The following is a 15,080-nucleotide window of genomic DNA, read 5'->3' as shown; positions in this document are numbered from 1 at the left end:
GCATCTAAAATGGCTGCCGTGCACGACAAAAGTGTGGCATTTGAAAAAAGACAAGATGGCGCACACAATGTTTTTCAACAATTCCTGATTTCCTTCGAATCGAACGTTAACAGACGTTGGGGCATATTACCAAAGTTAAGCGATATTTATCCCTAACGATGCATTGCAAAGATTTTTTTACCGTCAGAAATTATCGCAGATAAACCTTGCTATTATCAAGGTTTATCGCAAATACGATAAAAAACGAGCGCAATGCATTAATGTCGCTGAAAACTCCGCGATATTCATGCATTACCGAGCTAATGCTCTTAGCCATGTTATCCACCTCCCATTGGATAACATGGCTAAGAACTGCTCAGGGCAGCTGTTACTTTTTGGAGATATTCGCGCTTATCTCGAATATTTCCAAAAGTTGATAATAGGAGATAGCGATGTTAGCGACTGTTTCCAGTCGCTAACATCTTGGCATGCCCACTTTGCATGTCATTAGTGATAAATATCACTCACATGCAAAGTGGGACCCAAGATGGTCGCTATCTCCTACTAGCCGTCGCTAACTGGTGTTAGCAACAGCTAGGTAATACACATATAATTTTATCTCCGCGAAGCGGAGCGCTGTTACAGATATATATCTTGTTTTTGAACGTTAATTTCTCAAAATGCACTGAAGCACATATATTGAGACATAGCAAAGGCACATCGGGCTACCAGTCCCTAATATTTTACCAAGTTTCGTGCAAATCCATTCAGCCGTTCGATTATTATTATTATTATTTTTTTTTGCCCCGCGGGGCCCTTTTAAAACCTCCACATCAAACCTAGGGGGTCAGCGAGGATCTACTATGCCCCCTTATGGTCATCAGCCGTTCGATTATTATTATTATTTTTTTTTTTGCCCCGCGGGGCCCTTTTAAAACCTCCACATCAAACCTAGGGGGTCAGCGAGGATCTACTATGCCCCCTTATGGTCATTTGCCCCTTCGCTTTGGCCTCCTCTTGTCTCTCGATCCTACCGAGAGACAAGATGGCGGCCGCTACGTACTGTTTGGAATGTTTACAGACACCGGAGAGCCAATCAGCTTCGCTTCGCAAAGCTCCGTAACGCGAAAAGTACGCGAAGCGGTGCGCTGTTACAGATATATATCTTTTTTTGAACGTTAATTTCTCAAAATCCACTGAAGCACATATATTGAGACCTAGCAAAGGCACATCGGGCTACCAGTCCCTACAATTTTGCCAAGTTTCGTGCAAATCCATTCAGCCGTTCGATTATTATTATTATTATTTTTTTTTGCCCCGCGGGGCCCTTTTAAAACCTCCACATCAAACCTAGGGGGTCAGCGAGGATCTACTATGCCCCCTTATAGTTATTTCCCCCTTTGTTTTGACCTCCTCTTGTCTCTCGATCCTACCGAGAGACAAGATGGCGGCCGCTACGGACTGTTTGGAATGTTGACAGACGCCGGAGAACCAATCAGCTTCGCTTCACAAAGCTCCGTTGCGCGAAAAGTCCGCGAACCAGAGCGCTAACCGGTCCGCTGTTACAGATATATATCTTTTTTTAAACGTTAATTTCTCAAAATCCACTGGAGCACATATATTGAGACCTACAAAAGGCACATCGGGCTACCAGTCCCTACAATTTTGCCAAGTTTCGTGCAAATCCATTCAGCCGTTCGGGCTAAAAGTGAGGCCAACCGCCCTATGGAAAACTCAATGTTAAAAACACGTTTTGGGACCCCCCTTTTTTCTCGGCCCCCACTGGACGAACCCCCCCCAAATTTTCAAGGGCTGCTCAGAAACAAAATGTGCCATTTTCCTGAAAATTTCAGCCGATTCCGTCCACAAACGCCAAAGTTATTAGACATAGAATTTTCAAAAAACCCATAGAGAAAAAATCCTAACTATATATACCTACTGGCGACCGCCAGTAGGTAATATATTAGCATTTAAAAAACCTTGCAAATTCACTGAAAAAACCATAGATTTCAGGCCTTATATATTTAGGAATTAGCATTTAAAAAACCTTTGAAATTCACTGAAAAAACCATAGGTTTCAGGCCTTATATAGTTAGGAATCAGCATTTAAAAAACCTTTGAAATTCACTCAAAAAACTATAAGTTTTAGGGGTGTTATAGTTAGCTGGACATTTCACTCATACAAAACCATTGAAATTGCTCCTATATAGTTAGTTGTACTAACTATATTTCGTGCACCCGCAATCCACTGCTGATGATGTCACTTATTACATCATTCATGACATGGTCAGTGACATCACTGATGACATCTCAAATGACATCACTGATGACATCACTGATAACATCATCCAGTGAATGTGGTTTGCTTCATTATTTAAATATGCATTTTCAAAATGTATTTTGAAAATGACTCAGGTTTCTGCCTTGTAATGTAGTGGTCATTTAAATGGGCTGTGCTCTGTGTCTTAAACAAATTAGTATGCTAAATGATTTTTGTCAAAATGCATGGCTTTAACATTTTTGACAAGGATCATACTGAGTGTCTGTGTGAAATAAGGAATTATATTTTCACATTTGTCAATAATGTCACCTGTGTCTGCTCACAGTTTGCATCTCTAAGCTTAAAGGGTACTTTGTGCCTGTGTCTCACCTCAGTCTGTGCCTGTGTGTCATCTCACTCTGTGTCTGCCCCATCTCTCTCTTTGTGTGTGTCATTTGCCTGTTTGCATGTGTCTCATCTCACTCTGGTAAATGTTTTATGGTAAAAAGTATGGCTTTAATATTTTTGACAAAAATCACACTGATTGTCTGTGTGAAATAAGGAATTATATTTTCACATTTTTCAATAATGTCACCTGTGTCTGTTCACAGTTTGCATCTTTTAGCTTAAAGGGTACTCTGTGCCTGTGTCTCACCTCACTCTGTGCCTGTGTGTCATCTCACTCTGTGCCTGTCCCATCTCTCTCTTTGTGTGTGTCATTTGTCTGTTTGCGTGTGTCTCATCTCACTCTGGTAAATGTTTTATGGTAAAAAGTATGGCTTTAACATTTTTGACAAGGATCACACTGAGTGTCTGTATGAAATAGGGAATTATATTTTCACATTTGTCAATAATGTCACCTGTGTCTGCTCACCTAGGGACGTGAGATGTGAAAATTATAAAAAATGTGAAAAAGTGCAAAAAAATAGGAATAAAGGATTAATTCCTAATTTACTCCTGGTTTAGGAGGCTTCAACTGATCGTTTCTGCACTTTTGAGGTGTTAAGAATAAACACCATAGGTCTCAGGAGGGGGGGTCCGGTAGAAGGGCGACGTAGGTACACTACGGGTGCCGAGCGTCGAGGGCGGTGTGCCAAATACGCTCCCACCCCCCTCCTGAGACCTATTTCACATCTCACGTCCCTAGGTAAGGGTGGGCCTTAGAGTGCCCATACCGCCAGGGTTTATCACACCCAGTCCTGAAGAATTGCCGGGTAAATTGACACTGTTTCGATGGCAAGAAACATGTTGACTACTCTATAGGATCCCACCATTCAATTAAAAGTGGACTGGATCCTTTAATACATCTTAAATTGTCTGTCTTTAGTGATCATTAATAAAATTGCTTCAGATACACTACTGACAATTTTTATAAATACCCTCATCACTCACTAATTTTCATTTTTCACTCAACACGCCCTTTATTCACCATCCAGCTCCGCAGTAATCCTGGAGTTGCAGCACACCAAAGAGACACTCGGTCTCTTTGGTGGGGCCCGATGATGAAGCATGTCATCACTAGGTGGTGAGTGAGGGCCTTCTAAAACATCCTAGTGTGGTTGTTACTGAGCTCCAAGCGTAGTTCTTCTTCCCTACTTTCTCCCAGACACTCTTCTTTTGTTTATTGATTATTGACCGGGGAACAAGAGTGTCAGATACTCTCCCTACCTCTCTTCTTGATATTTCATAATTGTAATTATACTCAATTGACCTTCAAACAATGTTTGCCGTCTGACTTACAAAATTCTTACCTAGTGTTCTTACAACCGAAATTTTACGAAAGGTAATTGGCCTATGAAGATTGGAGCAGTTAATAAAACCTAGTTTGCTGTTCAAAATTACTTTGTGAGTGGGAGTGATCAAGATAATAAAAAACTTGTAGTTGTCATAGAGGTAGTGTAAGTGTATCACATAGTGAGTGATATCAGTATTATAGGAAATGATGATCATGACTGAGCCACAGCTGGAAATATAACTATTGTTACATGATGTAAAAGATGTTTTTAGCTTTTCTTTCAGAAACTCGGGTAAATGGAAGTTTAACAGTACTATTGAGTAATTTCCAAAGAAAAAGACTTTCCATATACTATTTGGCCTCGTGGAAAAGTAAGTGGACCAGAAATGAGTTAAGATATGTTTTTTTCTAAGTTTTACATTATTTATTGAAACATTGTATGGGTTTTTTAAACACAATCTTTTTGATTGTTTTTTTTTGCCCGCTGTCATATGATGAGTAGTATTGAACTCACTGTTTTAGGTGAAATTCAATATATTCTGAGAACAGCAAAAATACAAAATAACATGTTATATGGTATAACATGTTGTACAAGTTATTTTGTATTTTGTATTATGAAATATATATTATACTCCCCTTATCTCACGCTCACTCACCTTTTTCCACCCTCTATCACCCCTCTGTACTCACCCTCACTGCCCTTCTCTCACCCTCCCTCAACCCCGTTCCCTTTCTCCACTTCCCTCACTACCCCTCATTCCCCATTCCTTCACTGCCCTTTCCCTCTCTCCCATCCTCCACTTTCCAGCTGTCAGTCACTCTACTTCACTCCCCTTCCCCTTCTTTCCTTCCTTTGCTCCCTCAGTAATTCCCCTTCCCTTATTCACCTTACTCCACTTCACTCACTCCTTCTCTCACTCCCTATGTCCTCTCACATCCTCACTTCCCTTCCCTCACTCTCTCACTCTTAGCCTCACTCTCTCCGTCCTCTCACTCTCTCACTCCTCTTCCGTCACGCTCACTCCCTATAACTCACCCACACTCCCTCACTTACCTTTCTTTGCTTCCTTACTCAGTCCTTTTCCTTCACTACCTCTATGTCCTCACTCCCTCAGTCCCCTTGTCTTACACTCACTCGCCTTTATCCACCCTCTATCACTCCTCTTTCCTCAACCTCACTGCCCTTCTCTCACCCTCCCTCACCCCGTTCTTTTACTCCGCTTTCCTCACCTTCTTTCAGTCCATCTGCTTCTCTTCCCCTCTCTTCTCTTCCTTTGCTCCCTCACTCATTCCCCATCCCTCACTCATCTTACTCCACTTCACTCACTGCTACTCTCACTCCCTCTGTCCTGTCACATCCTCATTCTCCTTAATCAATTCACCCTCACTCACTCCCCTTCTGTCATTTGTTCCTTCAGTCTCTTTCTCCCCTTCACATACATTCGTTTTTAAAAAAAAATAACAAAAAATATAAAGAATATAGCTCTATTTGGAGAATTGGAGGTAGTTCTAAAAAGAACTTTTTTTTTCTTCTTTTCTAGTTTTATTTTATTTTTTTACTTTTTCCGAACGTTTTAAAAAAAAATTGTATTTTTTTCAGAACAAAAACAAACTAGGGAATGCAAAACTGCTCAACAGGAGCAAAAAAAAGGGAAAAATTAATGGTGGGTGGAGCAGCGGTGATCTTATTTTTTACGAGCAATAACAAAGCAGTTCATCGCAGTCCATGCAGACAATTTTGATGCCTGCAAAGACCGGCTGTATATTCGGGATCAATCTTCCAGCTTGACTTCCCGAAGGTGTTGCTCCACCAGTCGAGGTGCTGCTGTCATCTGCTGGGTGATTGCGTGCCAGGTCCCTGACACTTTCCCTCGCAAAGTTATTGAGCTGCCTCCTTTCTACATGCCTTATTAAAGTGGCATTCCCAAAACTGTATTTTTTGTTTGGATTCCCTCTTGATAAGGTGGTGCCACACATCTTGCAGCACACCTTTGCCGCATTTACCTTCTTTTCTCCTTCAGGGAAGGTAAAAAACTTCCAAATGAAGTGCTCCTTGACTTTGCGCCGAGGAGGGTCCTCAGACAAAAAACCTTATTCAGAGTCACTGGAGGATGGTTGTCTTCCAGCCATTGTTCTGAAATTGTAGAGATGCTGCTGATGATCCAAAGAACACCTCTTGCTCTCTCCAAGTTCAAAGTGATAGTAAGGGAAATGGGTGGGGTCTTACAATATTTGGAAAAGAAACTATTATGAACCAATAAAAAGTGTTCTTTTAAGGTCACATGGCTTGACGCGCTTACGCTACGTGCTCCGGAGCGCTTCCGGGGGCGCTTACGCAGCACGTACGTAGGTGCTTACGAAGGCGCTTCCGGGGGCGCTTACGCGGCACGTCACAATGACGTTTTACTTGATTTTCGGAAATGTGTTTAGAGTCAAAAATACGCTTTTTAAATTTAAAAAATACTACTTTTATGAGTATACTACTGAATGTCTTGCATTATTATTTACTTTAAATACATAATTATATCTTTTTTCGCACACGGGAATAGCGCTCTCGCTACGTGTACGGGTGCGTTTACGGGTGCGTTTACGAGTGCGTTTACGGGTGTGCGTACCCTGAGCGCTCCAGGGTAAAAACATTTTTTTAAAAACACAGGAAAAATACATTGAATAATTAATGTTTGAAAAATATACATTATTGAAATAATTTAATAAAAATTATTATAATTAATAGCAATAAAATAGTTATTAAAAAAACTTAATAATTCACTTTAAAAACCATAGGTTATAAACTCGTTATAGTTAGGAATTAGCTTTTAAAAAACCTTTGAAATTTACTGAAAAAACCGTAGGTTTCACACTCGTTATAGTTAGGAATTAGCATTTAAAAAACCTTTGAAATTCACTGAAAAAACCATAGGTTTCACACCAGTTATAGTTAGCTAAACATTTTACTCGTACAAAACCATTGAAATTCCCACGTTATAGTTAGTTGGACTAACTATAACTCGCGCGCCCGCAATTCCTAACTATAACGAGTGTGAAACTTATGGTTTTTTCAGTGAATTTCAAAGGTTTTTTAAATGCTAATTCCTAACTATAACGATTGTGAAACCTATGTTTTTTTAGTGAATTTCAAAGGTTTTTTAAATGCTAATTCCTAACTATAACGTTTGTGAAACCTCTGTTTTTTTCAGTGAATTTCATAGTTTTTTTAAAAGCTAATTCCTTTGTATATCGACTTTGTAACCTACGATTTTTTTTATTAGATGTTTTTTATAACTATTAATTATATATATATTTTTTTAATACAATTATTTGTTCAATGTATACATATTTTTTTTATTATTTTTTCCTGGGGCACTCAGGGTGCGCGCACCGGTAAGCTCACCCGTATCATTTTTCTAGGAGCGCTCAGGGTGTACGCACCGGTAAGCTCTGCGTTCGTAAAAAAAAAATATGTATGAAAACTAAATGATAATGCAAGACATTCAGTACCATACTTATAAAAGCAGTATTTTTATTTTTCCGAATGAAAATGATTTTGCATTTCCGTAAAGCTACCAAAACGTCACTCAGGCGCACCGCGTAAGTGCCCCCGGAAGCGCTCCGGTGCGCGCAGCGTAAGCATGTCAAGTCATGTGACCTTAAAATAACACTTTTCATTGGTTGCTAACAGTTTTTTTACAAAGAATGAAATCCCCACCCATTTCCTTCACTTCTTCTTTCACTTTTGTGACTGCAAGACCTGTCTTTTTCCTGATTAATCTTTTTTGGATTATCATGGCTGCTAGACTCATCAGTAGCAGTGAGGACTCAGATGGGTTCATAGAGGAAGAGGCTCCTCAGCCTAGAGTAATGGAGCATTTCATATGGAAATTTTTTTCAATACCTGCAGACAAAAAATAAGTAAATGCTCCAAAGGTGGAGTGCCGAATTTGTCACACTGTCCTGTCACGGGGTGACCCTACCAGAAAATATTCATTTGGAAATTCGACCATGATTCGGCACGTCCAGAGGAGGCACCCTCAGAATTATGCCCGGGAGAGTGTCAGGGCTCTGGCACGAGAGGCTCCAGGGGATGGTGCTTCTACTTCAACTGGAGGAGCAACTGCATCGATGAGGGGGCGACCAGAACAGCTGATCCCAAATATTCAGCCTGTTTGTAATGAGGCCACAATCAAATGCAAACATTGTGATGCACTACTTTGTTACGGGGAACAAAGTATTATGAACATTGTTCGAGCAATAGAGAACCACCGCTGCTGTCCCCAGCCCTAATTTAGATTTTTTTTTTTGCTCCTGTTGAGCAGTTTCCCATTCCCTGTTTTTGTTTTTGTTGAGAAAAAAACGGAAAAAGAAGAAAAAAAAAGTTCTTTTTAGAACTACCTCCAATTCTCAAAAAAGAGCTGTATTCTTAAAAAAATAAAAAAGAGTAACTGAAGTGGAGTGCAGTGAGAGAGGAGAGGAAAATGAGTGAGAAAGCAAAGAAAGGGACGAGAGGGGAAGGGAAGTGAAGTAGGGGGACTGAAAGAAGGTGAGTGTGGGGAAGGAGAGTGAGGAGAAGGAGAGTGACAATGGGGAATGAGGATAAGTGAAGAAAATGTAGTAAAGGAACGGGGGTGTGGAAGGGTAAGAAAAGAGCAGTGATGTTTAGGAAAGAGTAGAGATACAGACTGGATAAAGACAAGTGAGTGTGAGACAAGGTGAGTAAGGGAGTGAAGAGACAGGGAAAGTGAAAGAAAAAGTGAGAGTAGAAGACTGAGGGCCTCATTTATGAGGCCATGCGCCACTTTTACGCTGCTGGTGCGTCACTTTTTGTGACGCACCAGTGGTGTAAAAAATGCACCTTGTTGAGTCATATTTACAAAGTGACGCATCTAGGTAGCTGCGTCACTTTGTAAACCCCTGCGCCACATTATACCTGCGCCAGGTATAATGTGTGCAAAGGGGGCGTATTGACGCAAGGAAGGGTCGTAGAAGTGACGCAGTGAAATCTATGAGATTTCACTGCGTCACTTTTAGGACACCGGTGCGTCAAAATCTTGCACCTGCCTCACAGCAGGCGTAAGACTTATGCAGGCCCTTTCACATGGGGCTTGCCCCATGTGAAAGGATGCATTGCTGGAGTTGCGTCACTTTTGTGACACACTCCAGCAATGCGTCACTTTTGCGCTTACAGATACGGCAGAAATACTGACGTATCTGTAACTCCTTGCGACATGATGCGTCATACATTAAATATGATGCATCAGGAATGTCGCAAGGAGAGCGCACTGAGAAGTGAGGCATCGCTGCTTTCACGCAGCGATGTGTAATTTCTCATAAATGAGGCCCTGAGTGAGAGAGGAAAGAAACATAAGAGAGGGAGTGTGACTGTGTTATAGGGAGTGAGCGTGATAGAAGAGGAGTGACAGACTAAAGGGTCAGAGAGAATGAGGCTAACAGAGAGAGAAAGAGGGAAGGGGAGTGTAGAACTAAGAGGACAGAGGGAGTAAGAGAAGGAGTTAGTGAAGTGGAGTAAGGATAGTAAGGGAAGAGAAAAGAGTGAAGGAGCAAAAGAAGGAAAGAGACAGGAAGGAAAGTAAAGGTTAAGGTCTGAAAGAAGGTGAGTGTGGGAGTATGGCTGAGTTATAGGGAGTGAGCGTGACAGAAGAGGAGTGAGAGACTAAAGGGACGGAGAGAATGAGGCTAACAGAGAGAGAATGAGGGAAGGGTAGTATAGAAGTAAGAGGACAGAAGAGAAGGAATTAGTGAAGTGGAGTAAGGAGAGTAAGGGAAGGGAAAACAGTGAAGGTGTAAAGAAAGAGAAGTGAGAGGAAGGAAAGTGAAGGAGAAGGTCTGAAAGAAGGTGAGTGTGGGAGTATGGCTCAGTTATAGGGAGTGAGTGTGATAGAAAAGGAGTGAGAGACTGAGAGGACGGAGAGAATGTGGGTAACAGAGAGAGAGTGAGAAAAGGGGAGTGAGTACGTTATGGGACAGAGGGATTGACAGAAGGAGTTACTGAAGTGCACTAAGGGGGGTAAGAGAAGGGAAAAGAGTGAAGGAGCAAAGGATGGGAAGAGAAAGGAAGGGAAGTAAAGGAGAAGGTTTCAAAGAAGGTGAGTGTGGGAGTATGGCTGAGTTATAGGGAGTGAGCGTGACAGAAGAGGAGTGAGAGACTAAAGGGACGGAGAGAATGAGGCTAACAGAGAGAGAATGAGGTAAGGGGAGTATAGAAGTAAGAGGACAGAGTGAGTAGGAAAAGGAATTAGTGAAGTGGAGTAAGGAGAGTAAGGGAAGGGAAAACAGTGAAGGAGTGAAGGAAGGGAAGAGAGAGGAAATAAAATAAAGCAGAAGGTCTGGAAGAAGGTGGGTGTGGGAGTAGGCTCAGTTAAAGGGAATGGGTGTGATAGAGAATGGGGGTAACAGAGAGAGAGAGAGAGAGAGAAGGGGAGTGAGTAAGTTAGAGGACAGAGCGAAGGAGTTACTGAAATGGAGTAAGGGGAGTAAGGGAAGGGAAAAGAGTGAAAGAACGAAGGATGGGAAGACAGATGAAGGAAAGTAAAGGAAAAGGTCTGAAAGAAGGTGAGTGTAGGAGTATGGCTGAGTTATAGGGAGTGAGCGTGATAGAAAAGGAGTGAGAGACTAAGGGGACGGAGAGAATGAGGCTAACAGAGAGAGAATGAGGGAAGGGGAGTGTAGAAGTAAGAGGACAGAAGGAGTAAGAGAAGGAGTTAATGAAGTGGAGTAAGAAACTGCACATTTTAATTGGTTGTACTTTTGAACACTTTGAAAGTCACATAACATTCACCCATCCCCCCAGTGCTCATTCCCGTGTTACCATGGTAACTTCCTCCTCACACATCACACAGTTCAGAAGTTCATCATACTATGTTGCAAATAAAAAGCAGCAAGGGTGTTTGACCACTCAATGTACCAGCTAATCATGTGCAATGTTTCTTGAAATTACTTTTCCTCAACCATTGAAAGGACTTCTTTCAAAAAACAAAAGCATGCACCCCAGTTTTCAGTGGAGAATGTTAAGAAAGCACCAATCATTTTTTGTTTTTCAAGTGCACTGAATCTCAACCACTTTTTTACATAACTCCTACTTTCAAACTGCCATTTCATTTCCACAATTCATCTGAATACAAGCACATCTACCTTCAAGATGCCAAAAGTCTGGTTTGTGGGTCATAGCTTTTTCCACTGGAGTCAAAAATCGCAGCTAACCGAGGTATTTACAACCTTCATTTACCAAATGTGGACATTGTATGGATTGGACAGAGAGCATTGAGAAGTCACCAATTGATACCATTGGTAAAATCCTTTATTCATCTACCACACCCTGACCTCATAATTGTGCACTGTGGTGGCAATGACCTGGGCACTTTGACTGGGGTAGGTCTGGAAATGCTTTTAAAGGACATCTTTGGACAATTGATGTCACTTTTTTCAAAAACTGCCTTGGTATTTTCTAATATATGCCAAAGGCAAAAATGGAATTGGTCCAACCAATTTTGTCCACAGATTGAGAAAGCAAGGAAACATGTGAATAATTCTGTTTCTGCTTTCCTCAGAGACTATGGTATGGGTTCCATTTACCACAACAACTTGCGTTACAACATGCAAGACATCTATAGGAGAGATGGTGTACATTTTACATATGAGGGTAGTAGAGTTTTCCTCTTGAATATACGACTCTGCATTGGTACCTACTTGTAGGTACAAAAAACACCCACATAACACAACAGCTCTTTTCAGAGCTACCCTACCTCTAAGCACTCTAAATTATTTTTTTACTATAATTTTTTACACTGTTTTTCCCTGTGGTGCGCTCAGGGCGCGCGTACCGGAGCGCGCACCTGGGAACGCACCCAGCGCTTACCCCGTGAAAATTTAATAAAAACTTTTTTTGCCCTTCAGGGTCCTTCTAGGCCCCCCTCAGAAAACCTATGGGGTCAGGATGTGTCTACTCTTCCCCCTTTTAATTATATCCCCCTTTCTTTTTTACCTCTTGTGTCTCGATTCTAACGAGACACAAGATGGCGGACTCTCCGGACTGTTTAGAATGTTGACAGACACCCGACAGCCAATCAGCTTCTGCTCCCATAGCGCGCCGGGTGCGCTCCCCGGTACGTGCACCTGTGAACGCTCGGAGAGCGCTTACAGATATATATGTGTTTTTGAAATTAATTTTCAAAAAAACCACTGGAGCAATTTTCAGCAAATATAGCAAAGGCACATCTGCGTACCAGTCCCTACAATTTTGCCAAGTTTGGCGTAATTCCGTTCAGCGGTTCGGGCTGTAGACTTGTCAGACCGTCCTATGGAAATTAACATGGGGAAAACACGTTTTGGGACCCCCTTTTTTCTCAGACCCCACTTCACGAATCCCCCCGAACCTTCCAGGGAAGCAGCGGAGCGGAGCTGGCCATAATTTTGTAAAATTACACACAAATTCCTCAAGCGGTGCCAGAGTTATTCCCAACAGAATGTTGCGGATTTCCTAAGGTAGCCAATCCTAACTATAACTACCTACCGACCGCCAGTAGGTAATATATATCTTCCCAAAGTTCCTCTGATCGTAAGGACGCCACTCCGCACAAGAAGGTTAACAAACCCTTTTATTAAGGCAGCTGCACACCAAACCCGGTATTAATCAAGTCCCAACGCGTTTCAAGGCAAACATGCCTCTTCTTCATGGGGCAGATAACAAATGACGAAAAGAACAACAACCATCATTTTCCAAATTGTATGCTCTCTCCAGTGAGGCATACCGGTAGTTGTAGTCCAAATTTTAACCCTCTGGTGGGGTTGTACAATTGCCACTGTTTAATTTCTGCTTTTCTATAAAATTCTACAGCCCTCCAGTGGACCCCAGACCTTTAATGCCACTGCCGCAATTCAAATTTCTCGTGCGCTGTTCACGAGCTGCAAGTTGGCAGCCATGCAGACCCGTTTCCTTTACACCGGGATCAGAGGAACTTTGGGAAGTTATGTCACGCGGTGGCCTAAGCTCCAGAGGATGCATTGCCCGCCAGTAGGTAGATATAGTTAGGACTTAGTTTCCATAGGAAATCCGCAACATTCTATTTAGAATAACTTTGGCGCCCGTTGATGAAACTTCGCGAAATTCTCCAAGAAGATGGGGCGCTCCGCTCGCTGCTATCCTGAAAGTTTCAGGGTGGTTCATTTAGTGGGGGCCATGCAATTTTCCATAGGGACCTTCAGACACGGCTACAGCCCGAACTGCTGTAAGGAAATACACCAAATTTGACAAAGAGGTAGTGTTTGGTTAGCAGATTACGCTTATTGTTAACTGGTGTAAATCCGTTCAGTTGTTCCTGGGAAAATCAAAAGTAAAATCATAGATATATCTATAGACGAAGTACTGTACACGTACCCTCCTGAGCACGAGCTTTATGCTGATTGGCTGTCAACACTCCAAACCAGGAAGAGTTGGCAGTCATCTTGTACCTTGGTAGAACCGAGGCACAAGAAAGCAGTGTAAGAAACCACGCAAAACACGCAAAGGGGGCAAGGTAGAAACAACCTGACCCCCTAGGCGTACCGTACACGTATCCCGCGATACGTACATGTATCGCGGGATACGTGTATGAATGCGGGGGGGCTCATGACCCCCCAGCAGCCCCGGGGCTTCTTTTTTTCAAATAAAAGAAACCTGTGTGGGGGGTCTCAAGCCCCCCCACATGCCCCGTGGACGGCCACCTTCCCAGGGCACTACATTTTGAAATTGGGGCACCCGTGACGGACCCTCCAGCCCTGGGGACCACCACCCCCTGGGGCTTTTAACTGTAGGCAGGAGAGCCGCGCGGCCCTCCTCCTGGAGCTTGTGATGGACCTGGGGACTGCCACCCACCAGGGCCGGCTCCTACAGTGTCTCGGGGTACCTACCCCTGGGACACTGCTGTTTGCTATGGAAGGGCAGTAGCCCAAAGCCGATTGCTTTTCTGCATGGAGAGCAGCATATTAGCTTCTCCCCATGCACAAAAGCAATGCCGGCTCCCGCAGGACGCGGGGAGCCGGCAGGGACCATGGGGGGCTTGGGGACCCCCCATGGTCCCCAACGGGGCCATAAGTTGCCCAGGAGGTGGCCACGTGGCCCCCTCCACCATTAAAGAAAAAAAAAAAGATTGGCAGGCCCTGGGGGATGGGGTCCCCGGGGCCTTAAGTGGGCATAGGAGGGGGGCTATGCAGCCCTCCTCCAGAACAATTTTACAAAAGTTGGCCATGCCCCGGGGGATGGGGTCCCCAGGACCCGGAATTGGCCATGGGAGGGGGGTCACGCGGTCCCCTTCCTGTAAAAATAAGAATAAAATTAAGAATTGGGGTGAGGTCCTGGGGGATGTGGTCCCCAGGGCCATAAAAAAATAGAAAAAGAAGGGGGGCTACACAGCCCCCCTTCTTAAAAAATAAATAAAGTAAAAAAACGGATCGGGGAGGAGGCCACGCCCCCTCATTGCACCAGTCTGCACCTGGCGCGTTTGCAGAGGGGAAACTAAGTTCCCTTGAATACTGGTGGTCCCTGGGGGCCAAGTAGCCCACCAGGAACCTCCAGTATGCGCCAGGGGGCTGCATTGCAGAGAGGTGTAATGAGGCCACGCCCCTTTTTACACCTCTCTGCAACACAGCCCCCTGGCGCATAGTGGGGGTTCCTGGTGGGCTAGTTGGCCCCCAGGGACCCCCAGTATTCAATGGAAATTACTTCCCCCTTTGCAAATGCGCCAGGGGGCGCATTTGCAGAGTGGTGCAGGGAGGGGGCGGGGCTTGAGGTGACGGATTGCACCACTCTGCAAACGCACACCCTGCCGCGTTTGCAGAGGGGGAACTAATTCCCTTTGAATACTGGGGGTCCCTGGGGGCCAACTAGCCCACCAGGAACCTTCAGTATGTGCCAGGGGGCTGCCTTCAGAGACGTGTAAAGAGGCCACACCCCTTTTTACACCTCTCTGCAATGCAGCCCCCTGGCGCATACGGGAGGCTAGTTGGCCCCCATGGACCTCCAGGATTCAAGGGGACTTAATCCCCCAACTTAGAACGCGCCACGGGGCGCGTTTGCACAGTGGTTAAGGTAGGGGGCAGGGCATGAGGTGATGTGTG

The 15,080-nt window shown here is 43.7% G+C and overlaps 1 long non-coding RNA gene across 5 annotated transcripts in view; it reads right to left on the bottom strand.

Annotated features, from left to right (window-relative positions):
* LOC144770046 (uncharacterized) overlaps window positions 1-15,080 on the bottom strand; it is a 630,720-nt gene that overhangs the window by 124,482 nt on the left and 491,158 nt on the right. The window lies entirely within an intron of this gene.

This window comes from Lissotriton helveticus, chromosome 1_1 (genome assembly GCF_964261635.1).
Source record: "Lissotriton helveticus chromosome 1_1, aLisHel1.1, whole genome shotgun sequence".
NCBI lineage: Eukaryota > Metazoa > Chordata > Amphibia > Caudata > Salamandridae > Lissotriton > Lissotriton helveticus.
The sequence above is the reverse complement of the archived record's forward strand: the minus strand, read 5'-3'. Positions and strand labels throughout refer to the sequence as shown.